Here is a 27,708-nt window from a genome sequence, read left to right as displayed (position 1 = left end):
CTGCTGCTGTTGCACTCGTTCTTCTTCCTCTTTGCCTTTTGCCACAAAAAGGAGGCGGGGCAGGGCTGGGCAGACACTGCACTTATGTTGCATTGTTGCTGTTGCTGTTGCAATGTTGCTATTGCAGTGTTGCAGTTGCCGTTCCTGCTGCTGTTGCTGTTGCAGTTGCCTTGCTAGCCCGCCTTGTAATTGCACATCATGTAGCTGTTGCCGTTGCCAGCTTTCGACCTGGACTTTAGATCCCCTCACCTTACCTTACCTCACCAGGCCCCTGTATGTGCTGCCTTTTAGTTAACTATTTTGTGTTCAAGTTGAAGGCACATGGTAATGGCAATGGTTGCATCTTGCTCACATATTAATTGCCGCACGGCTGCGCGCCTTTCTGCGGCTCCCCCTTCTAAGTCAGTTGCACGTACCCGGATCCAGGTTTCATGGCAGGTTTCGAGTTTAGACCCTATCCTTCCTTCCTGCCCTCCCTGTCTGACAGTCTGCTATTAAAAGATACTTTTCCAGAGTGAGTTTTCTTCAAAAGATACTCTTTGATTTTTTCTTCTTAGAAGCTCTGAAACAGTATCTGAAGTTCTCCCATCTCTCCTGGCCCCCTTTTTTTATGCGATATTAAAACAAATTGCTTGTAGAATATTTGTGACATTTTGTCATGCCCGGCGAGCTCAGCGGCCACTGGAAATTGAGTACAAGTTGCTGGGAGTTGCATCATCAATCATTGCACACGTTGAATGATGTTTTGTCACAGATACTGCCGCCGGCACAGCATCCCAGAAGAGGTAGTGCCGGCAATATCTGTCAGATACAAAAAAAAAAAAACCAAAAAAACAACCAAGTCAAAATATTTATAAAAGTCCAAATTGTCGCACACACACAGTCGGGGGGAGAAGGTATTCGATTTCGATACACTCTCTGAAATAAATCTCAACTCTGAGGTAGGGCAGTGTAATTAATAATCCAAGTAGCTTGAGAAATGATGCCGAGAAGAAAGTTCTTCAAGTTCTATTTGGAATTCGTGTGTAATGACAAAAGTATTTCTAATTTTCTCGCTCGCCCGACCTTCGGGGATAGCAGCTCTTTTCTTTCATTATTTTCTTGCGGTGTCCCCAAAGCGTTTCGAGTTACAGAAACTTGAGGAATGGTTCTAATCAAAACTTTAAACAAAAAAACAAAAAAATAAAGAAAAAAAAGAAAGAAAAACTTGCACGCTGAACTTGAAGATAAATGAATCGAGTGGAGAGTTGGGATATAGTTGGGTTATAGTTTGGATTACAGTTCCATAACTATCTAGCTTATAATCGGGATTAATTGTTGAGGGATATGGAAACTTTCTTTCTCCTTATCCTTAAAGCTTAAGGAATTAAATAAAGTCTTCTAAACTGGCTGCTGTTCCATATCCGTTTCCTAGTTGTCAACTTTAATTATTGGCCACAAAAACCAAACTCTGGTCGAGACACGCTCGGAGAACTTTAAGCCTAACCATGTCAATTGTTTGACATTAAAATGCGCAGAGAACGACAGCAGAGCCCGTCTCTAAACAAAAAGCCAAAATTGAATTCCGAGAGTGCCAGTTGCCAGTTGCCAGTTGAAGAACGAAAAAGGATGCTCGAGAGCTGGGAGATGGTAGCTTCAAGCTCCAGACGAGAGTAAATACCGCAAATAAAATAAATTAAATAAGAAAACTACCGCTGTCAAAAGGTTTAACATTTCACTTAAAAACAAAAAATAAACCCAGAGACGAGCCAGAGAGCCTGTTGTTGTCTCTGTCTCTGGTATCTGTATCCGTGAAGTGTTTTGCTCGGTTCTCAGTTTTGGTTTCTTTGGTTTTTTGTTGCCTGGCCTGGCCTGGCCTGGCTCTCGGCCTGGAGTTGAACAACAATTTCCAAGAAAATTAAAACATGTAAAGACATATCTTTTCATCTGACAAACATGGACCTGGCCGGGACGGGGATCTCTCCCAATGCATATGTAAATAAATATATATATATCTGTATCTGTAGCTATGTATCTGCAGCTGTGTATCTGTATCTGTGTCTTTAACTCTTTTATTTTTTTTTTATGGTACGGAAGCTTGAAAATCTTGTACATTTGATGATGTCGAACCCGAAAAAAAAGCGTAACTTAAAGCTCAAAAGAAAATTACACGAATGCCTGAAATCTCATAAATACTTCAATCAAGTATGTCCAAAAATAAGCAAAGATATTTAAGCCCTTGTACACGCGCAGCGACATCTTCAACCGAAAGGGCAACCCAAAATACTGCTCCTCCTCCTCCAGCTCCGACTGCCGTCTGACATTCTGTTTTGACTCTCTGGACCATGGACTTGAGCTTCAGTTGTACTCCACATCCATAGCATCCACATCCCCACATCGCAGACAACAGAGTATTGAAGTATGTGTCTTGTCATGACATAAGAAATTGACTCCACTTGAGATTCGAATTCGGAAAAGGAGTGCAGCAGCAGCAACAGCAACAGCATCAGCAAATGAAATTAAAAAGTAAATGCAACCATAAATGCGGCCAGAAGACAGAAGACCAAAGTATCTGTATCTGTAGCTGTGTATCTGTATCTGGGAGACGTCTAAAGTGGAGTGCAATGAAGTGCTTGCTGGCCCCGAATTGTAAAGACTTTGGCATTAACAAAACAAAAAAAGGAGTAAGGGGTTTAGAGCCATAGACTTTGTAGTATAACTCATATTTTAGGGCAGAAATTTTATTAAAAATTTCTCAAAAAACTAAATGAAGGAAGCTCTTTTAAGACCTACTACTAAGAACTACTCTTCTCTACTACTCTCTAATCATTAAACTTTAAAAACCTCCCTCGTCCAGAAAGCAAAAAAATGAAAGCATCTCCTTCTTGTATTCTTTCTTTTTTTTCTCCAATTTTTTAATATCTGTCTATATCCATAAGCAATATATGTTTTGGCACTCGCCCTAGACTTCAGAATAGATGCTGTTCTGGCCAATCCTTTTAGTCTCCTACCTTACAGTCTTCTCAAGTACAGAAGAACCTGCCTAACATAGACTCTTAGAATTCTATAAGAATCTATAAGATTGTTAGAGTTTTGAGACAAAAAAGTATCTGAAAGTGTACCAGAATGTGACAAAATATTGTGGCATTTATTCAATATCTTCTGTATTTCTGTCTGTTTAATGTTTCTTGTTGTTTGTTTCTGTTTCTGTGTCTGTTTCTGTTTCTGTGTCTGTTTGTTGCTGTTGACTTGGGGCCTTTTTTAAGCACAGCGCCAGGGCAGTCAGGGCAGCCAAAGGCAGACAAGAAAACAAAACCCACATGTGAGCATTTAATTTCAACAACTGTCTCTGAGGCTACCAGAGGCTCCAACTCCATCTCCATCTCCATCTCCTACTCCTTCTCCGGTGGAGCTCTACATTCTCCTTCAGCCACTCCTTTCACCTCTCCCTTTCTCGCATTCCTGCAACAGCAACAGCAGCAGCAGCAGCGTCGCTGACACCAACGGCCCTCATGTTGGACACTAAACAGCGGGCGCTGCCAAATGACAACCAAACTACATGCGAAGTACAACAGCAACACCAACAACCACAATGTACAAGTAACAGTGGGAGCCGCATTAATATGACCAAGGTAAAGGGTATTTAAAAGCAGTCACCAGGCAGCAGGCAGCAGCAGCCACCAGGCAAGCCGATCCAAAAGCCCGAACTCAGACCCAAAACCCAAGACAAGGGGATCCCAGCCGTGGAGGCTAAAGAAAAAAAAAATACAGGACAGAACAGGGGAATGAGAGTCAGAAAGACAAATGTTCCTGCACAGTGGTACTAGATTTAAGGGGTAAGGTGCACTTTAAATTAATTAGTTTTTAAAAAAAATATTTTTGTATTCTATTTTAATACTATAATTTAGAAACTTAACTAAGGAGTTATAATATATGAGTTATAATATTTGCCTTTTCTAATATCTTAGAGTTTAAGCAGAGTTAGGCAGTTTTAGAAGTAATATGAGTGTTTTTTGATGAAATATTATTAATAATTAAGATAATCTTTAGACTTTATTGATTTTTAACCTAAAAGATAGTTATTTTTCTTTCTACCAGATAAAATCAATAGAGTTCATGGCTTATTTTCCCCAAAATTGTAAATTGTGCGCTAATTACTGGCACCTTTTAGTAGCTAAGTAGTAAAAGTTAATCTAAGATCTTAACATATAAGATATTATTATTTAACAAAAAATATTGAATTGAAATATTGAGTGAAATAAATAAACTGAAGGTAAAAGTTAAAATAATTAAAAAAATAATCAATAGACTAATGGACTAAACTTAAAAGATACATATAAATCCCCTTACTTGTGTTTGTAAAAAGGTTTAATAAAAAATGTGTTTTAATGTTAAAAGGTTTATTTAGTATTATTATTATTATTAAACTCTACCTTTAGTAGTTTATAAAACTAGACTAACTTAAAGTGGATATAGTTTAGAAGGGTTGTTTACATAATTTGTATCTTAGCTTAGGTCCATGAGTGGGTCAGATTTTAGAACTACATTTCAGAATTACATTTTTATGTATACCTAGTACCAGTTTATATTCTTTTAATATATTTTTTAAAAATAGCAACATTTTTAAGCAAATTTCTTATTAAATTCTGATGACTTCTAATTAACTTTTGTCTTTAAAAATAATATTATTTATCACTATTAGAACCACTGTGCATATTGGGCGTTGTTTGCTGGCTGGCTCGACAGTTCGCTTGACGTTCGTTGTTCGTTTGGGGATATGTTGCCGCTGAAGCTGCTTCTTGTTGTTCTTAGTTGTTGTTTCCCCTCGATATTATTGTTGTTGTTGTTGTTGCAGCTACCTTGTGCGGTGTGTGTGGGTTTTGTGAACAGGTAGTTCTCCTCTTATTTGGTTTTTGGCCAACATTTTTTTTAAGGCCGCCTCGTGAAGGAAAGTAAAAGCCAGTTGCCTGTTCTCTTCTCTGTTACCAGTTTCTTTCTACCAGAATTTTATTTTTTATTTTTTTGTGTGTATGTAGCCCGCAAAAGGATGAAAATTAAAACAGTCTTAAAAGACATGACAGGCAGGCCATACAACCCTGAAATTAGTTGACAAGGATGAAAGGAGCTACCAGGAGGTAGGGTCTCCGAAATGAAACCGACTCCGTGCTGAGCTGTGCTGTTGATGGAAGATTTACATAATACAGATGATGATGATGATGGTGGTGGTGGTGGCAGAGTCGTGTGGGAATTTCATTAATGAAAGAATTATGAGAGGTTACATAATGAGAGGACCAAGGGCCAGATAGCTGAGATGGCAGCCGATAAAGTCCAATGGTTCGATGTGCGTTCTTTGGAACTCCTAGGACTAATGTGGCATGTTACCTTCTACCTCTCTAGCTCCACCTCCTCTCTTGTCCATGATCCATATCCATTAACCCTTGTTCCCTTGTTGTAGTCCCAGAAATTAACAAAGTTTCCAAAGAAATGGGTAATTGAGGGTCATCCACTCCCATACTTCCTCCTCCTCCCTGGGAGTAACCTTTTTTCTCTCTTCTGAACTAATTTGACAACTCTTAGGATTGTGTTTTGGGGATTCCAATATTTCTTTACATGACAATGTGGCAAGCTCACGTGCTATATTGTGGAATGCTTTTGGAAATGGAAACTGTTGCCAATTTCAAATCGCAATACGCACCTGTCACATAAATCACCGTCCGAATGTGATTTATTAGTTATTCATATTAGTTACCAAGCCATGGAGAGGGAGATGGAAGCACCTACTTCAGCTCCTCGGGGGCTCTAGACAACAAAAACACACACAGACACGCTTATACATAATAAGCAATATCTAAAACATATGTATCTATAAGATATTGTGTTCGATGCCAGCTGGGAGTCTCTTTTCCGCTTGTTACTTGTTTTTTTTTTTTGTTTGTTGGCTTGTAAAATATTGAAATTGAGTGCAAACTACTTTGAACTTTTCGCCGTTGTCTGCTCTGCTCAGCTGCTGCAGACACCGACTACCTAGCCAGCTAGCCAGCCAGCTATCTAGCAGATACATTATTAAAATGATATAAAGCTGGCGAGACATGAATGCGAAGTATCTGCTAGTTGCATGCGAATTGGCAATGAACTCGGGACTGAAGTTGGGCCCTAAGTTATTGGCGAAAGTATCTCAAAGTGGCTGTGCGGCTATTTTCGGGTGTATCTAACGGATGCTCCGCTTAACACGGCTAAGCATGTGAAAATGTATCTGCCAGAAATTTATGAAATATTTACGTAATCTTTCGTAGTTTATTTCTTACTAGAAGGGAAAGTATCTGAGAGAGATTCGTGAGAAACTTAAAGGAAACTCTTAAAGGAATGTATCTATAACTTTGATCCTTCTATCCTCTCTAAGAAAACAATTTGCATTAAAATATATTATGTAAGGAGCCATAACTACTATCTAAATAGATATGTATAAATATCATAAAAATAAAACATGCTCAGGAATCCCATTGAGCTTCTTCTGAAGCAACAAATTTTAATTACAATCCGCGTGTGCATTCCACTACATCATTTCTCCTACCACTTTTAGAGTTTAGAACTCCCATCCCGAGACTAACCATAAAAAAACCAGTCTCAAATGCGTTCTTTTTGGCCAGATTATGCAAAAGATACAAAAGACATATACATACATAGAGGATAGGATAGGATAGGAGTGGTGGAGTGGAGTGCGACGCACGGACGCTGTTAACTTTTATTGGCGGAGCTTTAAAGCAAATTTGTCTTGGCCATTTCTGTTGCTGGCTCATCTTTTTAGCCGTTTTGGGCCAAAAGAGATTTATGACATTGCCGCGCGTACACGGCGACGCATTCAAAAATTGTTAAAAACAATTAGAATATTTTAGCAACGACCGACGGAGTGAAGCCAGAGACTATAAAAGTTAGCATCAGAAGAGGGTTGAAACATAGGGGGGGCATGGTTGTAAAAATTATGCGGCAAAATGACGATGACAGCAGTCGCGGATGAGATGGCCTGCCCCACTTTTATGGTCATAACTAAGTAGCAGTCATTGTTTCATATGACTTATAATTTGGCACACATTTACGATCTCCTCCCAGAGCTACAAAAAACAGGCAACAGGCCGTCATTCAGCTCTTGCTTCATGATGTAGTATAATATAAACATTTCAGACGTGGGTTGTTAGAAAAATAGTAAAATTTCTAAACTAGGAAGTCTGAATATGTCTGAGGAACATGCTAAGATTTTATTTTTTTTAGAAAATATAAACTACTTTAAAGAAATAGGAAGCTTTTTAATTAATTTCAGTAATATCTTAAACCCACCTCGCTGACAAAACCCTCCTCTCGCGAAAGCCCAGCCCCTTTCTAACCAATGCGTATCGATTCGACTTCGACCTGAACTTCAAAATGAGCCGCAGGCCTCTGCTCCTCCACAACAAGTCTGGCTTTCATTCCCAAAGCGTTTCTGCCTTTCTTGCCCCTCTTGGAATAATTTTATTTTTGTGTATTGGCCTGGCACTTGGCAGTGGCTGAGTTTTCTTTCATTTGCTGCAAATTTTCCATTTCATAAAGCAGCCATCAGACCAGCCTGTTTATGATTTAAGTTCGCCGAGTAGAGAGGCTGCTTATTAGAGGCAGACTTCCTTCAGCCAGAGGAGTGGAGTGGCAGACCGACCAGCTATGTCGGCGACGCATTAATGATTGTTAGTGAGTTGTGAAATTGCTCTAACTGCACTTCAAGCTAGAATGGCATCAGCAGCAGAGGCAGTGGCAGCATCGGCAGTGGCAGTGGCAGCTTCCACACCATTTCGCTTGACCATCGGCCATTGGGCATCCGTATCTGAGTCTTTCCGGCAGGCACTCGAGGAGCCAGACCAACCAACCCGTTCGCATATTAAAGAGTAAATTTTTCAATTTCACAGACATTAAACGCGGCTGCTGCTGCCGTTGCTTTCTGTCTCTCAGCTTAACTTAAACTAAACGCTCCGCCTAGGGCCATTGCTAGAGACCCTCCTCCTTGACTCCCCCCTCTGGTCTGGAATCTGATTTTGGCCATTAAATAGTTTGTTAAAATTTGCCTTATTAGATTATTAAATTTTCGCAATTTAGGCAAAATTCGTTTTGGAATTTTCGGGCCAAGCCATGCCGGGCCAGGCTAGGCGGCAGACCCAAAAATTCTACACCGTAAAAAATTCTATCAAGTTTTTTGATTGATAGCCGGACCAAGTATTAGTTGGAATGATAAATGTGCTGAAGTTTGGAAGAGAGAGTGGGGGTAAGAAGTTAATTAAATTGCTGAGAATTTAATTATTAAACATAAGAGTAAAGTGGGAGAAAGTATTAAAAGAAAGTAATGAGATTCTGGCCAAGAAATCGCTTACATTTTAATAGATTTTCTAGTTTGCTTAATTATTAATAAATAGCTTATAAATAGCTACTATTTTCCTTCTAATTTTTGTTAAAATATTTAAACTTTAAGAATTTTTAAACCTCTGGCTTTGACTCGAACTTTTGAGCCTCTTTTCTAACCCTTTCGTAAATCATTTCTAATCCATCGCTTCTTGGGCTTTGTTTGGCCTGAAACTTCTATCTTTCCAGCTCTGCATCAGCTTGCCACACACACAGATACTCAGGCAAGTGTGTGTGTGTGTTTGTGGAAATGCAGCTTGCATAACTCTTCTTTTGCTACGTGTATGCCGGGGCAGCCAGGCCCGAAATTCGCATTGCCCCCCAGAGTGCATGCCTTCTGTTCGTCCTGTTCGTCCTTTTCGTCCTTCTAGTCCTGATAGTTGGCCCTTTTATCCTCCATCGCCATCGATGTGTGTAAGTTGGTTTATCGACATGTGCTACTGAGTTTAAGGCAGCCACAGTTCAGATTCTTAAATCTTAAAATATTAAATAAATATTTTAAATCACTTTTTTTATACAAAATAATGTTTAATATTTTAATTTGATATTTTTTAGCCCCACCTCTTAAACTCCTTAACTCTTTAGCTATAAAATGAAGCTCACAGGCAGGCTTGCCTGTTTCCAGAGGAGTGTTTTTGGGTAGCTGGGTGGCTCTGGTGGGTAGTCCTGTGCTTTGTTGCTACTGGCCATATGCCAATTTTCGGTAAACTAACTTGCCTAAACTCGACAAGCAAATTGCCTTCATTAAGATACATGCTTGCTACCTACAATTTAGACACACACACACTGCCATTTAGAGTATCTATGTGGTGGAACCTACCTACCATCTTCATCCAATGTGCATTTTCCTATAGACCTGCACTTCTTCTAGTTTTCTCTACTATTTTTTTTTTTTTTTTTTTCAATTTTATTTTAAGAGCTTCTCTCTAACAAGCGAAGCGATGACGACGACGTCGACTACGTCAATTGGGTCAGAGAGTAGCAACAAAAACTAAGAAAACAACATCAACTGCAACAACAAGCACCGCAATTTCAATAGATACGAACCATGGGGGCTCGAACCAAGCAAGAAGCGGGCAACAGAAGCCACTTCAAGACGCCCACACATCGAATCCAAAACTCCAATCTCCCAGCAGAGTCTAGACTCTAGAGCCCAAAAACCAAACCCAAAAACTACAAAGTAAAAATGCCCAGAAACCATAATGAAGGGAGCAAAAGTGTTAGAAATGAGAGTTTCGATTCGAGGGTTCGAGGCCTCCTCCACTCAGTTCGTGTTGGTTTGCATACACATTAAAGTTAATTTCGAATCGCTTTTAAATTAGCTTAATTCGCATTAAGTGAGCTGAAATAAAACTCACGCCTACAAGGCCCAAGGAAGAGGCCTCCTCACATCGAACCCGAAAGCGTGAGTGGTTGAGGTTTGGAGAGGGGATTCGATGGAAAGATACCCTATAGTGGGAGGATTTTACTTTCAGAAGAGTATTTTGTATATTTGTCTTTAAAAAGTATTAATTTTGGTATTTTATTATATTATGATTATGAAAGTATTTTTATCGAAAAAGTGTTTAAAAATAAGCGATTTTCGATAGAATTCTCAACTAGTTTAAGTCAAAACAGAGTTAAAAGCAAAGAAAGATCAAGAAATATTATTAATTTTACTTTACTCTTAACTATTTTATGCTATATATATTATTTTACCTAATATTTTAATGATTTTTAGGATTAAAAGCGTTTGAGAGACTATAATTCCCAACTTGTTTTAGTCTACACAGTCTTAAAAATAAATTCTATTAGATTTAAGAGGCCCATTAAAGAGAATGTCTACTTTTATGAAAGAATTTCTATTTAACAGCATTTATTTTAGTATTTATTATGAGTTTTATTATTGTAAGCGTATGAGAGACTTTAATTCCCAACTACTTTAAACCAAAACAGACTTGAGAGCACAGAATGATGATAAAATATTTCTTTGAAGCTTTAAAGATGACTGGTCATCTGATAAACTCCCAGATTATTATTTACTTAATTAGCCACTTAATAAACTATGAACTTGAATGCATTCCCTGGGTCCATTATACCCCTCCGATTCCCCTCTACACCCTCTGCACACTCAAGTGGGCAGCTCAAACGGCAGCTAAACATTTAAATGTTGTACAAAAGCAATAACAAACGAACTCAACCTGCCAGAGGCCTCCGCCGAAGCCCCCTAAAAAAAACCGAAAAAAAAAACTGCTGAGACAGAATCTGTAGCTGAGAAGCTGCCGTAAGATACACAAACACAGCTGCAGATACAGATACATTAGCTGAGAAGCTGGCGCGGTATTCGGCAGAAAGAAAACAAAAAACTGCCGGCAGCCAAAGTCAAAGCCACAACACCGAGTCGGAACCATCAACATCAACACTCGGAGTATCTGAGATACTATGTGGCACAGGCAGTGGCAAACTTTAAGATACATTTCGGCTGCTGTCGATTTTTTTAAACGCTAGAACGCCTCTTCCCAACACTTTCGCAGCAAAACCCCAAAAAAGAGATACTTTTTTTTTAAAGATACTTTTTTTTTGTACCTCTTTCTTTTTTTTCTGCAGTATCTGCGGTTTATTTATATTGTTGTTTGTATCTTTTTTTTTACTGTCCGACTTGCAGATTCTTTTGAACAATTATTTCAGTTTTGCGGCCTTTTTGGGTTAAAGTCACAACACCAACAGAAAGAGCAATGAAATGAAACAAATGAAACGAAATTATGTTGAAAAATTTAAATACATTGCAGGGAAGAAATTCCAATTATCAATTAAGTCAACTCCGGGGCTCTGTTGCTGGGTTGGTTTGGATGGATCGGCGGTGCCTCCGATGGTGGAAAGTAATAAAAAACAGACACTGAAATCGGTTGAAACTGAAGTTGGAAACTGGATTCTGAGGATTCTGGGGATTCTGTGCGATACTGGGATGTTGGTTTCCTGTTTGCTTCTCTGCGAGAGAAATATTATTCCAGGGACCTGCGAGACAGAATAATATATAGAGAGAGAGCTGAACAAAAAGATAAAAACATTAATTATTATTAATTGCTTTTTCTTTCTCTCCAAGCATTCTTAATAATATTTTTTGCACTGTCTTCTTTTATTTTTCTTCTTTTATTGTTTTTAATGTCGTTTTGGCTTTTGTTTCATTTTGTTTTTGGGTCGGAGGAGGAGAGACAGACCCTTTTGGCCGTCCCAGATCCTTTTGGCCACAATGTCGCCAGTCCCTCCCCTTTTTAAACCCTTAAAGGCAATCCCTTAGTCTCCGCCCCCTTCAGAGCAGATTAAACCTGTTCTCGGGTCTCCGACTGGGAATTATTTTTTTTTTCTTTTTTTTTTGCATTTTTTATTTCTTATTTTTTTGAAGCTAATCGGAATGACAAGTTTCTAATTTGGGAGATTTACAAATTCTTGTTTTTTTTCAGACTTGCGTGGGCAGTTTGTTTGACAAATTGCTGGATTTAATTTTTGGTCTGAGGGCTAAAAGGGGTTCTCGCCTTAAAAAATGCAAATTTTAAGAAATAAGCCTAAAAATAAAAATAACTTTTTTTCTTATTTCTAACTTGATTAATACGAAAGTCTGCCTTGTAAACTTTCTAGTCATTTATGCAGTTTCCCTAGAAACTTTTCCAGTTAGCTGGCTAACCGAAAATTGGCAAGTTTATCGATCAGGGCAGGAGGTACTAGCCGGTATCTAGTAGCCACTCGCCCGGAAAACCAAATAAAATAAACTGCAACAATTTGCAAAAAGCCAAAAGTGCTAGAACCGGCCAGGACATGGCGATACTCTTCGACACTTTCGCTTTAATTAAAAACTAGAAACAAAAAAGGCTTCAAAAGGACACAGCTCTAGGGAAACTCTCCATAAAATAAAGCCAAAACTGAAGCTGAAACTGAAACTAAAAGAATCTGAAGCTGAAATGGCCATAAATTGCAGCTTAAGAAAAAAAAAATCTAGATAGCCCTAAAAAAAATAAGTTTAAAAAAAAGTAAACCCACAAAAACCTTCAAAAGTTAAACAAAAAAATAAAGAACAAAAATCTGCACAAAAGAAAAGCACTTATTTCCTTGTGAAAATTTTCTAAAATGGAAAATTGAAAATTACCATAAACCTCAATAAAAAAAAATCATATTGAAATCACAGCCAGCCTTAGTCTGTTTTAGATTGAATTTTTAAATAGAGAATTTTAATAAAATTTATTCCTTTGATCAGAAGGATGTAGGACGTCCAACTGTGAGCCGTGTGAGTAAAATAAAGGGGGTATCACAATCAAAAACCAACTTACAACCGCATGCATTTCCCAGTAAAGTTTATTATTATTCCAATATTTCTTTTTCTCTGTCGAGTTTAGAGGCAGAAACCAGAACGAAAACTCCAAGCCACAAACGACAGTGCATAAAATATATTTTTGCTTTTTACCCAAAAATTTCCATACATGTTTCATGTATATAGGATGGCTCCCCTAGCCCCCTAAAACAGGAGGACATCACCATCTCTATCTATCCTTCGAAAGAGTGTATAAATTTGCGTATGCATTTTTTTTTTTTTAAGAAGTGGTTGGGTGGTTAGGTGGGTGGTTGGGTGGTTGGCTCTTTGGATGAGATGGAAAGCGATTGTCTGCTTGTTTATTCTAAAGCAAAGCGAACCACCAGGCAGGCAGCTAGCCGAGGAGCTGAAAAATGCAAACAAAGCCTTTTTTGTCTGGGCCATATGGTAGGAGAACCTTCCCTATTTTTTTTTTTTGCCTTTTTCTTCTATTTTGATTCTAAAAAGTGTTTAGACAAATTAAAAATAGTAAAAAAATGGCATAAAAAATAGTAAAAAGTAACATTGTGTGTCTAAAGGATTGAGGAGAATTTATTTTCTGCGTTGGTGGCGTGCATTTGGGTCAAGGTGTTTGTTTTTGTTTGCATTATTCTTATTACGCTTGTTGTTCTTGTAGTTGTTGACTTGTTTTTTTGTTTTTTTTTTTTTTGCTGTATTATGAAAATTGCAGCTAAGCCTTGTTGTTGCTGTTGCTGTACAGCGACTGTCATTATGAAAGCGAATGCAGGACAACTGCCGGAGCACCCACACACATGGCCATAAAGTATGTGCTTGATTAAAGTGTTCGTGGCATTTTGGCCATATTAACTATACCATACTGCCACATGGTCTACATATACTATCCAAAAAATAACAAAAACAGAAACGTTCAACAACAAAATTATAAATGCAACAAATGCAACATCTAAAGCGACAATCAGCCATGTAAGCCATAAACTATTCCCAAGAGAAGCTAAAAATATGGCAAAGCCGCACTGAAGATAATTAATTGGAGATATTCATAAAAAAAAGAATAATAATTTAAAAAAAATATATGAAATATTAAGACAGTGAAAGTATGACTTTTTTCACATTTTTGTAGGCTATTTTATGTATGTATAAATAAATAATAAATAAAGCGTATTTCACCTTTAAATACTTCAAATTTTTTACAGAAAGTACGTGTTTTAATTCCTTTTTGATAAGTAACTTCTGTTGCCTGCGAATACCCAATTTTTAATTATAATTATAATTATCTGAAAACAAAAAGTTTCTTGAATTCAATCTGAACACCAAGTATTGTGCTTTTCAAGAGCTATAAGTCATATAGTTCAAAAAATAATTCATATTTTGTAGAAATAAAATTTAGTCTCAACAGGTATATGTACAAAAAATATTGTAGTTATTTAATATTATTTTTTTATTAATTATTATTTAAGTTCCTAAAGTCTATCTTTAATTTCAAGAATTAATTCCTAATTTTCTGCAGTGCTCTTTTGAACGTGTTAGAAATGTTAGAAACTGTTAAGAACAGCGAGTGGGTGGTCTTCCTCGCGAATCAGGAGTCGCGGAATAATCAATAAAAATAAAATATATCACACACTCTACCTGTTCCCGCTTACCGCTTACCGTTTACCTTTACCGTTTCCCCATTACTCCCACCAATACCCGGTTCCTTATAATTTTTTTTTTTTTTTTGAGGGGTTTTTGTTCAGTACTCTAGCTCTGCTGCTCATTTCGTGTTCATGTGCCATTATACCGAAAAATAATATTCTTCCTTCACAAACACACACATACACACTTACACACACATAGTAACCTCCTTATATGTATGTATTTAGGGGGTTACCTCGTATATTGTATTTTTCTACCTTTCAACTTTTTCTCTTTTTGTTGCATTTTTAGCCGCTTTTCTCTAATAATTTTTTTTTCTACAATTTTTTTTTGCCAAAAGCGTAAAGGAACTTGCGGAGAAGAAGAAGCAGCTACACGCACGCGCAGGGGGTGTCCTTTTGGAGGGGGTTATGGCACCCTTAGTTGGCCCGGCTTGGCTTGGCTTGGCTGATTTTCATGCCCCGTGTCATGTTATTGGGCAAATTGTACAATGTTAAGGGGCAGATACAGTGGAGTTTGGCTAGCGCGGAGTTCTAGAAGGGGGGGAGGCCACCTCAATTCCTTTAAAATCGGCGATGACAAGTGATGGGGTGGCTGGTAGCTGGGTGGCAAGGATAGGAAATGGGAACACATGCCCACACATAACATATTTAAAATTCAATCGATTTATGGCCCGGAAAACAGAAACTTCAAACCGATTGTTAAAGGACTTCCCTCCCAACCATCGATACAAGAGTCCTTTGTCTAAAATGGGAACTTGATTAGGGGTTTTGGGGTTAAATGGAGGCATCAGAGTGCCATTAAAGTAAATTATATCCTTAAGGCTGTGAGATATTTGGGAGACTAATATTCAAAGGACTGTAAGGACTATAAAAAATAATTATATATTATCTAAAATATTTCTAAGAATAAATTATAGAATGATATTATACCTCCTGTAGGACTATTTCTCTTTCACTTCCCTTAGACTAATCTATATCCTTTGTCCTTTCTTTGTATATCCTATCCTTTCCTAGCCCTATCCTTTGTATATCCTTCCACTCCTGCCACTTCCCTAAAGCCAAGCCTCACTGTACTGCACTCATCGGGTTGAAAAGAAAAAAAAGTAGGGAATGAAACCGAACTGAGAGCGTCGCAATTTGGTTTAATTTTTTTTTCTCTACTCATTTCCATTGCAGCAAATGTCCTTTGTATTGTCAGGACATGGCGTTGATTTTGTTGCTCAGTTTCAGTTTTACATGCCTCCTTTTTTTTCTGCTGTTTCTGCTGCTCCTTTTTGGCACTTCATTGTTGCTACATCGATTATCCTGGCAGACATTGGCTGGCTGAGGGAGGTCCTGGAGGAGAATTCGTGTGAAATTTTGTATGCGGCCTTTGTGTTTGAGTGTTGCGCACACTTGAGTGCACAATGGGGAAGCCTTTTCGCACACAGGACACACACATATACAGGACATACTAGCAACCAGCAGATACTCACTCACTCACGCATACAAGGACATGCCTCAGAATCAGAATCAGAACCAGAATCGACAGAGGAAGTTGTCTTTGGACTAAGTAACTGTTTTAGTTTCAACCGAGGACTGTGTTAATTGCAACTATGCAATGACTGCCTCTCCCCCTCCCTCTTACACTCTCCCTTTCTCTGTCGCCAGCATCCTTGCGACATTGGCACATCCTGGCAGTTGCATTCCTCGTCCTTAGGCAGGCGTGGCAAAATTATTGTGACACAATTTTATGCGTTGCGCTTGGCAGGATGTGTGGCAGGATCAGAGTGGCAGGGGGGAGTGCCAGGATACTACGCCTGTTACAGTGTTACCAAGTTATATAAATCTTTGATTCGATATCCTGTTGCAGGAGCAGATCTGTTACTAATTAAAGTCGAATCCTTCGACAGTCCTGGCTCAAGGATTATATGATGGCACTCTTACAAGGATACACTGAAGCACTATTATCCATTTAGCCAGGATGTTGATTAAATTTTTAATATTTCTAAAATATCTCTAAGAATATCCTATTTTTTGTAATATCCTTTTTAGAGATTCCTCCAAAAATTCGTATAAAAATCGAATTTTACAGTGTAGAAGTCCTGTCTTCCTGTGTCATCACTGCAGAGAGGGGGGGAGGTACTGGCACAGGGGGGTGGAGTTATGGCACACTTGCCACAGGACCCACACCAGGCCCCACCACATGCCACATGCCTCGGCGGCGCCACGTTCCGTTCTATTCCTGCCACTCGCAACTCGGCAACTAGAAAGGCGGTAGATGGGCGGTAGTGATGCGCAGTTGGCCTTAATATTTATTATTTATTTTTAAAAAATATTTAATATTGTTTACTGAAATTCGTAGTTAAAAATGTCTATTTTATCTGTTATATAATTTTTTTAGGTATCCTTGAGTTGTGCCATCTCTAACTAGCACTCTAAGGAGGCTGCCTGTCAGGCAGTCGCGTGTCCTGGCACCACTCTGCTTCCCTTCACTGATTTTCCTTCGACGGTTGGGAGTCTGCATTTAAGTGCCACCAAAATTGCCTTTTTAAAGGATTTCCACACACGCATATCTACACACATACATACACAAGGACATCCTTCTGTCTCTCTCCTTCGTCCTTTTTCGCCTGGGTGTCTTTTACGCTTGTCAACGTTCTCGACATCCTCGTCGATTTCTGTGCCATTTCTTCTGCCTTTCCAATTGATGCATCTATCTTAGGGCATTTCCCATTTTCTCTCTCTCTCTCCCTCCCTCCCTACCACTTGCCACTTGCCACATGCCACTCCACCCCCCTTCTGTTCCTGTTTCTATGTGGCACTTTGCCAGGCTACGCATTTTCAAACTCAATTCGTGCGATAAACTAAAATAAAACTGCTCTTCTCTCGTAATACCATTTTTTATTCTTTTCTTCTCTAAAAGGCATGAGCCTTCCCCCCTTATGCATTTTCACTTTTATTTCAGTTAGATAACCCCTTTTTTCACTGTGAAAATTGCATTTTCTATGTCAAAGGCGTTTAATTCACTTTTTTTGTGGCAGCAACTTTTAGTTTGTCTTATGTTTCTGGCATGTAATTTTCCATTTTTGGAACGAGGAAGGAGTTCATTCGGAAATTACATTTCTTGCCGCCGGTTGGAACTTTTAATAATTTTATTTTATTTTTTTTTTGTTTGGAATTTCTGTTCAGTTTCATGGCTGTTCAATAATTAAAAAATGCCAGCAATTAAATAATAATAACTGCCTGGGGAGAAGGAGGAGGACGCAGGATAATGCAAATGATAAGTTCCTTTTAACACGATTTACTTTTCACATTTTTCAGTTAATGCGCTACAGAGCTACAGAGTCCTTGCCCCAGGCCCTCTGCCACTCTCAGTCATCCTCTGAAGCCGCAGTAATTAAAGCGCATTATACAAAATAAAAAAATATATGGCCAGAAATATAAAGAAAATTACTGCAGCGGCAATAAATGCAGATTATAATTTGGTAGAAAATTCAGGCCAGGAGACCTTAAAGGGAGTAGTTCTAGGGGGGGTGCTACAGAGTTCAAGTAAACAAAGACACGTAAACACAAATGATTTCAAATCCACACACAAATCCAGGCTAAGGCCAGTGGAGAGAAATACGAGTAAACAATGGAGTTGTTTTTAAACAGAAACTACCAAGAAACTCCAAGAAACTGAAAGAAAATCAACCTCCACAAAGGTTTGAATTGCAGCTCGAAAGTAAACATATTTGTGGAGTGGCAAGCAGTTCTTAAATGTTTATTTTTGAGGAGATAGTTTTCCTCCTAATACAAATATTAAATAATCTCTGAAACTATAATCTTTAAAGACAACTCCCTCACATAAGTTATTAAAATTAACCTACCTTCTTGGCCTAAAAGTCTTCTTTATTTTTTTTTTTGCCACCAACAGTTTATGTTTGCCAAGTAAACAAATGAACAAATAAACAAATCAACAACAAACACAAGACATCCATGGATGTGAGGGGGGGAAAAACATAAATAGAAAGACTTGAGACTCTGTAGTTGCAGTTGCAGCTGTGGCGTTGAAGATTAAAGTCAAGAGAAGCAACCGTTTAAGATGCAATTAAATCCCTTGACCTCTCACTCGACGAAATTCCAAACTAATTGCAAAAGGAAGCATTAAAAAATATACACATACATATATGTAGATGTGGCAAGTACTGGTGGCAATATAAAACGTGGGAATTGGAGACTCCTCGGATTGCAGAAACCGAAATCCAATTCCAAAATGGAAACATGTTCAAGGTGTGGTCTTCGAAGTTTAAATTGCAAAATGCAAAAAAAACAAAGCCAATTGAATCATCATCCGTGTCAGTTGTGAGTCTTCTGCTCAGAAAACTCTACGCTTTCCAGCTCATTTAAATGCCAAGCATGCCGGATAGTCGCTTTTGGAAAACTTTAAGCGACAAACCGCAGAGGCAGAGCAGTTCAGCCAACCGAACTTTATCTAGACCATTAAGTTTCACAAAGGAAAATATGTCAGCTAAGTGCTGGTTTTTATTTTTTCCTTTTTTTTTCTGTTTAATTCATGGCGGGGTGGGGGCTTCGAAGAGGGGGCTCTCTGCGAATGGAGAACTTCTAACATCAAGCCGACGAACCGAACCGCGATGATGACTCAGCCAAAGTCAACAAGCCAACAAGCTGGTTCTTGGCGGCAATAGGACACGGCCTCTAAAGACACTTCCAGCTGAAATATTCATTCTACAAGACTCACATGGGCTTCTAAAGAGATTACACTAGACTACAAGACTATGCAAGTTCCATAGGAAAAGGGACCGTTTGCACCGTTTTCCGCTTGCATGCAGACATCAAGGAAATTTTTTCCCTTTTCAAAGCAATTGCTCTGAAAAAAAGGGGACTTAGAAAATTTTCATCTCGTTTGGGACTTAGAAAAATTTTTGCGTGGGACATTTAACTTAGAAAAAATTTATTCATGCCAAATTATTAATATTATATTTTATATTATTCATTGAATACTTTTAAGTTATAGAAGTGTCAATTTAAACAAATTGTTTAAATACAAAATAAAAACAAAAAATTTTAAATTGAACTAAAATAGTTTAATTTTATTATTAAAATAAAAAATAAAGGAGTAAAAACAAAAGTTACACACCTCAAGCAAAAAAAAAAAAATTGAATAATAATGTAAATCTTAAAAATAAATACATTTCTTAATAGTGAATTGTGTAAATACAGAAAACAAAAAAATATAATATAAAAAATGGGTGAAAGGGTTGCCATCGGGTGGGCGATATTTTTCTAAGTGCGGGAATCGATAGTAGCTTTAAAGTATGGCAACTCCCCCACCCTATTTATTCTAGTGCATTTAGTTGAATTGAACGTGTTGAATTGCATTTTAACAAAAGAAATGTAAGTATTCATCTTATTTAACTAAACTTATAACACATATATTTGTAACATTCTAGCTACTAATAATACTAATTATAATTAGTGGGTAGAATTACTAGAATAAAGAAGAAATTGTCGCATTGTTTTTATCGCATTGTTTTGATGTTTATGTATGTATGTTAGTATGTATATCAGCAAAATCAGTTATGCACATATGTGCCATGCTATATTTGGTAGGTATTTTTTTGTTTCTGTTTTTTCATTATAATTTAATTCACGTTTCTTTTTATTTCACAGAATCAACAAGGAGTGATTTTTCCACCTACGACGACTTCATTAGGGCCATCCGGGATGGAATAAGGAGAGCCAAAAATAAAAATTATAAGGAAAAATCCAAAAAAAACAAAGAAAATTCCCCGCCATTACTTGACAATTTAAATTAAGCAGAATGTTTAAATATTGTTTACTTTTATTTTTAATTTTTAGTTTTAATTTGTAGTTTCAATTTTTAGTTTTAATTTTTAGTTTTAATTTTAGCAGTGTATTAATTAACAGTGTAACTTATATTTAATTTTAATTTAATAAAATAAAAACGAATAAAAGCAAAAAAAAAAGCAAAAGCAAAAAAAATTTTTTCTTGAATAAAAATTTCCCTTGTCGCCTTTCGGTCACTTTTTCTCGGGCAAGGCTGCGTACGGTGTGCATCCTGAGTGCATCTTTTTCTCGTCGCGAGACGCGCAAGTTTTGATGCACGTGCTGAATTTCCCGGCCACGCTAATGTAATTTGGAATGATGCGTTTCCTATGTTGGGAGTGCGCGGCGCACGTCAATGCTGCACGCTTTCAGCAAGAAAGCGTGCACCAGGTCCGACTGGGGAGTTAGGAGATAGTGCCTCAAAGTACCTAAGAAGTCGTAGAGATGGGAGTACCTTAAAGTAGCTCTGTTTCTCAGAGCAGAAGATTATATTTCCTTCTTTTTTTAATTTTCTAAAAAGTTTAATTTTCCAAAAAGATTACACTTGGCTACAAGGAGAGTAGTTCTGGAAGAAAATGAGAGCCAGAAAAAATGGATGTAACTGGAAGAAACTGGCAGTACCTCTAGTTCTCCAGATTCTACGGCCTTTTTTCGCTTTTTTAATTTTTTAAAAACCTAACCCTTTCTTCTAAAAGACTCATGTGAGCTTCTAAAAGGATAACTTCTAAAAAAAAGAGAGTAATGAGAGATGGGAGCATCTGGAAGTAGCTCTAGTTCTCAAGATTCCATTTCTTTTCCATTAATTTTCTTAAAAAACTTATACTTTCTTCTAGAAGAACTCACATGGGCTTTTAAAAAGAATAAAAAGAGTCTAAAAGGCTACAAGAAGACTATTTCTAGAATAAAAGAGAGTTAGAAGAGATGGGAGTACCTGGCAGTACCTAAGAAGTAAGGGAGATAGGAGTACCAGAGTACCTTTAGTTCTAAGGATTCTATTTTTATTTTCTTTATTTCCTAAAAAGTTTACACTTTCTTCTAGAAGACTCATATGGGCTTCTAAAAAGCTAACACTCTACAAGAAAAGATAGTTAGAAGAGAGTACTTAGAAGTACCTCTTATTCTCAAGATTCTTTGTTTTTTTTAATTTTCTTGAATACCCTACACTTTCTTCCTCTAAGACTTTATAGTCTTTATAATTATTACAAACTAAAGATTATCATTTATTTATTTTTTTTTTTTTAATTTTTTCCCACTTTAAAATGGCATTACCCCCCAACTCTCTTACTGGCTCATCAGTGTTAAGAAATTGTCTTTCTTTAGAGTGGAATGAGGGGCTTCTTCTGGTGGCTCTAATTTGCTTGGGTCATGCGTTGAGGTTAATGAGTCATATCATCATCATTATCTCGACACTCTCAGAAGAGAGAGGGAGGGGGAGAGGGCTCTGGAAGACAGGGAGGGGGGGTCCTAAACGGAGGACACACATTAAAATATAATTCCAGAGACAATGCTGGAGAGGGCTTTTGTTTTTGTAATTTAGAATGCAATTAAATGTAAATAAATTCACAATTTAGTTCTTTATTTTTTCTTTCTTTTTTTTCTCTCTTGTTTCTTGGCCTTGTCTTTTCTCTTCTCCCTCCACCCCGCCCCTCTTTTAGTTTCGGTTTGCTGTTGGCTGGTTTGGTGACCCGATTTCCGCAATTTAATGACTTTTGTTTGACCAGCGCATAATTGCTGGGAAAAAAGCAAAAAAAAAAGACAAAAAAAAATAAAAGAAAAAAAATTATCCAAAAAAAGCCTTCTCAGCAAGTAGAAGGGAGGGGGAGAGACAGCGGGAGGTGGTTTGCTGAATGAAATTGCGGAACTTTCTTTCTTTCTCATTTACACTCTCTTCTTCTAGCTAGGCCTCTCCTTCTTTTGTTTTTCTTTCCCAATTCTCTTTCACTTTGTGCGTCTTTTGTTTGATTGTCCTTTTTTTTCTCCTTCTACCTCTCCTTCCACCCACATGTGTCCTATATCCTTTCCGCTGCTAACGAGCTGGCGATAATTTCCCGGCAGAGGCGCACATTTATTGACTTTTTGTGGCATTTGTGGATTTTAGATTTGTGGCCTGACCTCTCTAGCTATCTCTATCGCTCTTTGTTCGACCCGCAACGGAAATGAGTCGTGCCTGTCTTAAGGTTCAAGGTTCAAGGTTGTCCCTCACTCCCTCTCTTTTTTTCTCCCTCTCCTTTTTTTTTGATATCTTTGTTACAAACACAACCTCACACGCACTTGCCTGCGGGAGAGCGGGGAGAGAAATGGAAAGAGACGGGGCTATAGCTGCACTTTAAGCGGCGGAAGTTGATAAGAAAGGCAAGCAAAGTGTTATTTATAGATAACGGAACTAAAAGGGGAGGACTCCCTATAGGTAATAGGAAATATAAAAAATCAAAAAAAAAAAAAAATGGGGAGTGGAGGGTTAAAGTGGATTTCTCTTCAAGTTCTTCCAAAAAATGAAATAAAAATTACTTAACTCCAAGCTCTCCCCCTAATCCCCTTGGAAGCTCTTATCTTCTGAGAACTATAATTCAATTTATGGCTTAAACTACATACTTTCAAAAATCCTTTATCAGCCGGCACTTCGATATGCAAGACCTGAGCTGCATGCATTATCCTACCCAAGACCCTCGTCAAAAGTCTGATAGATTCCAGTCGGACGAGGAGTCGGATCAGCCGGAAGCACCTAACCCCAACCCAACCCAACCCACTCCACTCCACTCCCCTCCCTCATTAGCATACAAATGTGTCAGAACAAACAACCAAATAACCAAAAGGAACCGAACCAAAGTCCATCCGAAAAAAGCAAAAAAAAAAAAGAAATATAAATTCTGGAGTGGGCAGCGTGATTTCTTGACTAATTTTTATGACACTTTTCACTTTATGAGGTGGCCCTGGCTCGGCTCGTCTCGGCTAATTCCAAAAGGCCCTCTTTTTAATACAATTTTTTTTTTGTTCATTCTTTTCTTTCTTTCTATTTACCTTTTGACTCTCTCTCTATAAACCCTATATGCATGTACCCCCGGAGCAGTAAAGATTTTTATCGCCCGAGGATGTGTCATAAAATGTTCCTTAGAGCTCTCCAGACTATTAAAAACAATAAATGTCAAAACGGAACGGATTTTCTAGAATGCTTTCCAGTACCTAGTACCTAGAGGAGTGGAATTCTTTGGGGAGAGAACTGGCCAGGGACTAGGGAAGAATTATGGGAATACCCTTTTAGCTTCTAGCTTAAGGGGTCTAGCTTATGGGTCTAGCTTGTAGAGTTTAGGGTTGATAAGTAATCTCTGGGTTTGTTAAACAAACAGGAGTGCATTAAAATTTAAAAAAGAAATATATGGACTGGAAACTGGAAGCTTATAATTTATAACTTATAGCTCATAACTATTATAGCTATATATATTTTATTTATTCGAACAACTCCTATACTCCTTATACCTATATATTTTATATTTATCCTTATAACTTCTATGCTCCTTTTAACTGTATATAATATATAATATTTATCCTTGTAAATTATCTTTCTTTAAAAATTCATATTAAATCTTCCTATTCTTATAAACTGCTATACTCTTTATAACTACTATTTATCCTATAATTTTCATTTTAAAAATTATAAAATAATTATTATTTTCTGAGCAAAAAAAATAAGAATCAAGAATAATCATATTATATTTTCTAAGCAAAAAAAATAAAAAGTTTATTCAGTTTTATTTTATTTATATTGGTTTTAATGGATTTTAATGACAAATCACGGTTTTAATTTGTACCTGTACTAATTAAGATTTAGACTCTAAGGAGTTATGCAATCAAATATTTAAAATATTTAATGAATAGATACAAATTATACATATTTTTGAAACAAAAAAAAATAATTATAATTATTATTGCTTGATTTTTATATTTTCAAAGAATAATAATTATTTTCTGATCAAAAAAATAAAAAATTAATACATTTGATTATTAAGAAATTTGCGGGTAATTTAAATTACACGAAATTTATAAAGAATTTAGCAATTGCGAGTACAGGTCTTAAGCGAGACATAATCATTATTATCATTATTTGAGGTCTCTGGCTTTAATATAATAATTTTAATACAAGAATTAATACATTAATTATACAATAATAATAATTGGCTTTTCTAACTCAAGAGCGTCCTTGGAGATGGACTATAAGATAGCTACTAGCTACTACTACTAGTGATATATGTATAATATTTAAGCAATATTAAGCAAGAGATATTTAAGCAATTTACGAATAAATAAAACATCTTTAAGATAACTTCCATTTAATCCCAGCCCCCAAATATAAATTCTTGTTCTACTTTTATGGCCCAACTATGTCCTTGCCTCATACGGCAGGACATTAGACAGGCAAATCACGTAAATTATGACCGGGGCCACTATAATTTCTTATCGCCGAGACATGATTTCAAATGATAGACTGCCTGACTGAGGCATCCCAGAAATGAAGGCATCCGATGGCCGCAAGGAAGATGTTAGTAGGCGCGACAAGTTTTCTTTTTTTATCTTTTTTTTTATAACTTGGAAAGGAGGAGAGGGAGGACTGCAATTGGCAACTGGCGCAACGCATAAATTGAGAATTTTTATCTAATCCGCGGCATCTGGGAGACGCGTACATTAGCTGGCACCAGTCTGTCCACTCCAGTCCAGTTGCTGTCCACTCCGGTCTCTGAAAGACAGGGTCTCTGGTCTGCCAGGCACTCTGGGACTGGGACTAAGACTGGCCAAAAAGCGACTACAGCGACTACGACAATCGACAGGCAATAAATCACCCAAAGTTGCCACAGAAATTTATGTGCAGCAGATTAGGATCGCAGAAAGCGTCATTAGAATAAATTTTCATTGGAAAATGCCAATGTCTGAGCAAGTCGAGCAAAGGAATTGTTCGGATATTCGGATTAAAGTGTTGTAATTGCAATTATGAGATGGGGAAGCGGGACATTCCATTAGGAAATTAAACCATTTTCCGGAGAGTGTCATGAAATCTTTAAATACTTAAAGAATTTGAGATACTTTATCAGGAAGAATCAGATTCTAACTCCTCTAACCTCCATATAAATTGACTTTTTTGTTAAATTTGTTTTTAAATTTAATTTTTAAAAACCACACTTTTTTTCAAAACTCGCAATCTTTAAATATTTGAAGAATTTGAGATACTATTTCAAAAAGAATGTGAAATTCTTTTGTTTGAATTGAGATTAAATTTAAAGTAAAGAAACCCTCTTCTAAAATGATTTGTTTTTGAATTTTTCTAAATTTAATTTTCCAAAAAAATTTTCCTTTTTTTCAAAACTTTTTTCATACATATTTTAGTATTTGAAGAATTTGAGATTTTATTGCCAGAAGAATGTGAATTTATTTGGATTGAAGAATAAGAATTGACTTTCAAAGTCAAAAAACCCTCTTCTGGTTTGAATTTTTTTCTCAAATTTTCTAAAATTTAATTTCAAAAAACACTTTTTTTCAAAACTCAAAAATCTTTAAAGTTTTTAAGAATCATAGTATGGAATCTAGAATGGTTGAAGAATAGGCCAGATTTTAAAGGCCAGATACTCTCTTCCTGTCATAAAAATATACTTTTTTTCAAAATTTTTCAAATATAATTTTTTGAAAATTAAAACTTTTGTTGGAAAACTCACCTTTGTCTAATTCTTCTTCTTATTAGGATCCTGGACGATGCTGCTTCCTCTTCGCTTGTGTCACTTTCCTTATCTCGAAGGACATTAATGATTAATCCAACGTCGTCTGCTCTCCTTTATCGTTTTTGTTGTTGTTTTAACGCCGCCATCACTTTTGTTGTTGTTGTTTGGTGCGTGTGCCGTTATGGCGGTATAATCCAATAATCCAACACGAATGAGCGTGTGCAGCAGAAATTGCAAAAAATAGAGAGACACACACACACACACACACTCAAGCCGCCGCCAGCCGCTGTCCTATTCGTGTGATTGTGTGGGTGAGGAAGTGTGGGGGTGTTGGGTGGAGGGGGGGCTACTCCCGCTTGTTTAGTAAATTAAACTTTTCACTTTTTAGCAATTTTCCTTCAGCACTCTCGTTGTTTTTTTTACTTTCGTTTCTTTTTCTCCTACTCTGTTTTCCTGCTTTCTTTTCTATTTTCTTCTATTTTTTTTCATTTTTCGTTTCTGTTTTCCAATCACAATCACAGAACGGCTAGTAAAGCTAACAACAACAACAACAACAGTAACAACACACTCACTCAAACTAGCATAAACAAAGGCAACATGCACGACAACAACAACAACAAGGAGGAGGGAACCAGACCAGCGCCGCTTTGTAGTACACAAAAAAAATTCCTTTTTTTTTCACTGCGCGGCGGCGTCTCCTTATTTTTACGTGTCGTCCGTCGGTGTGTATTTTGTTGTAAACGCTCTCCTCCTTTCGCTCATTTATTCCACGATTCTATTTTTCTTTTTTTTTTCTTATTTTTTTATTAATGGCTTTTGCACCTTGCCTTCTTGGCCGCCGCCGCTTTTGCACTTCAATTTTCAAAAATATACCTCCCGCCCGTAGCACTCACCGTTCGAAGCTCCGATTTGGAAAGCTAAAACACACACTGTGGTACGCGATCTCGTCAATTGGTCGCACAATTTTCGGCGCGCATTTGTTTTCCGATTTTCCGAATTCCGATTTTCCCCAAAAAAACGCCGCTAAAACACAAAATATCTTCAATAACTTCCCGACTCTATTCAATTCCCGACTCGCAGACGTCCGCGTTTTCCGTACGACGGGTCCAAATTTCGAAAAGAGAGTGAACAAAAAGAAGAGAGTTAGCACAACAACACTGAGAGAGTTACCAAAATAACACTAATAGAGAGTTAACAAAGTGAGAGAATTGCGGCACTCTCGCGTTTTCCAACACTAATTGAGCGAGAAAACTGCTAAACATAGCGTCAAATGAGCGAAAAGAGCCAAAAGAGAGAAAATCAGTGTGACCGCTGAAGAAAATACCATATTCCTCTCCGTTGAAAGGTTATACTATAAAACTGCGGTAAAATAACACTTTCACACTGTCATAGATATTAGCATGATTACACTATACTTCTATAAGGTAATCGGATAAAGAAGAGTTAAAAATTAAAAGATTTTATTATTAGAATGAAAAATTATACAATTTATATATCAAAATATGAACACAAAAATCTTTCAGTTACAAATTTTCATTATCTGCAATTAGTTTAGTGGAAGTTAACAAATTTAACTTCCAAAAGATTATTTTTATTATCGTTATAATTTTTTTTATTAGTATTATTGTTTAATTTGTATAGATTTTAAGTATTTATTTATATGAAAGGCCCATAATTGCTACTACAAATATTTTATTTATAATGAAAATATGTTTATTTGAAACTAAAATTAAGAGTATAAAAATTCATCAAATTGTTAAATATTACAGACCTGACAGATGATTGTGACCCTACGTTTGTAAAGGTCCCTTTTTCGAACAGATTTTCATGTGGCGCCAAT

At 37.0% G+C, this 27,708-nt stretch overlaps 1 protein-coding gene and 1 long non-coding RNA gene across 8 annotated transcripts in view; one reads left to right on the top strand and one right to left on the bottom strand.

Moving 5' to 3' along the window:
• Positions 1-27,028, bottom strand: part of LOC6506841 — a 68,696-nt gene extending 41,668 nt beyond the window's left edge. For 3 of the 7 annotated variants that reach the window (XM_044716599.1, XM_044716600.1, XR_006507532.1), the window contains exons 1-2: positions 25,866-26,904; positions 24,472-24,473 (exon numbers count right to left, since the gene is read on the bottom strand). The gene's annotated coding sequence lies outside the window, so the exon portion shown is untranslated. Of the gene's footprint in view, positions 1-9,267; positions 11,392-24,471; positions 24,474-25,865 lie in introns of those variants that run through there. The other 4 variants (XR_006507534.1, XM_001965224.4, XM_044716601.1 and 1 more) reach the window with 4 other exon arrangements.
• On the top strand, positions 19,081-20,085 carry LOC26513659. Its single transcript, XR_001408450.3, has 2 exons — positions 19,081-19,713; positions 19,990-20,085. It is a non-coding gene; the product is annotated as an uncharacterized LOC26513659 (long non-coding RNA).
• Positions 27,029-27,708: the final 680 nt, after the last annotated feature.

This window comes from Drosophila ananassae, chromosome 3R (genome assembly GCF_017639315.1).
Source record: "Drosophila ananassae strain 14024-0371.13 chromosome 3R, ASM1763931v2, whole genome shotgun sequence".
NCBI lineage: Eukaryota > Metazoa > Arthropoda > Insecta > Diptera > Drosophilidae > Drosophila > Drosophila ananassae.
Note: the sequence above shows the minus strand (reverse complement) of the source record. Positions and strands in the feature narration are given on the sequence as shown.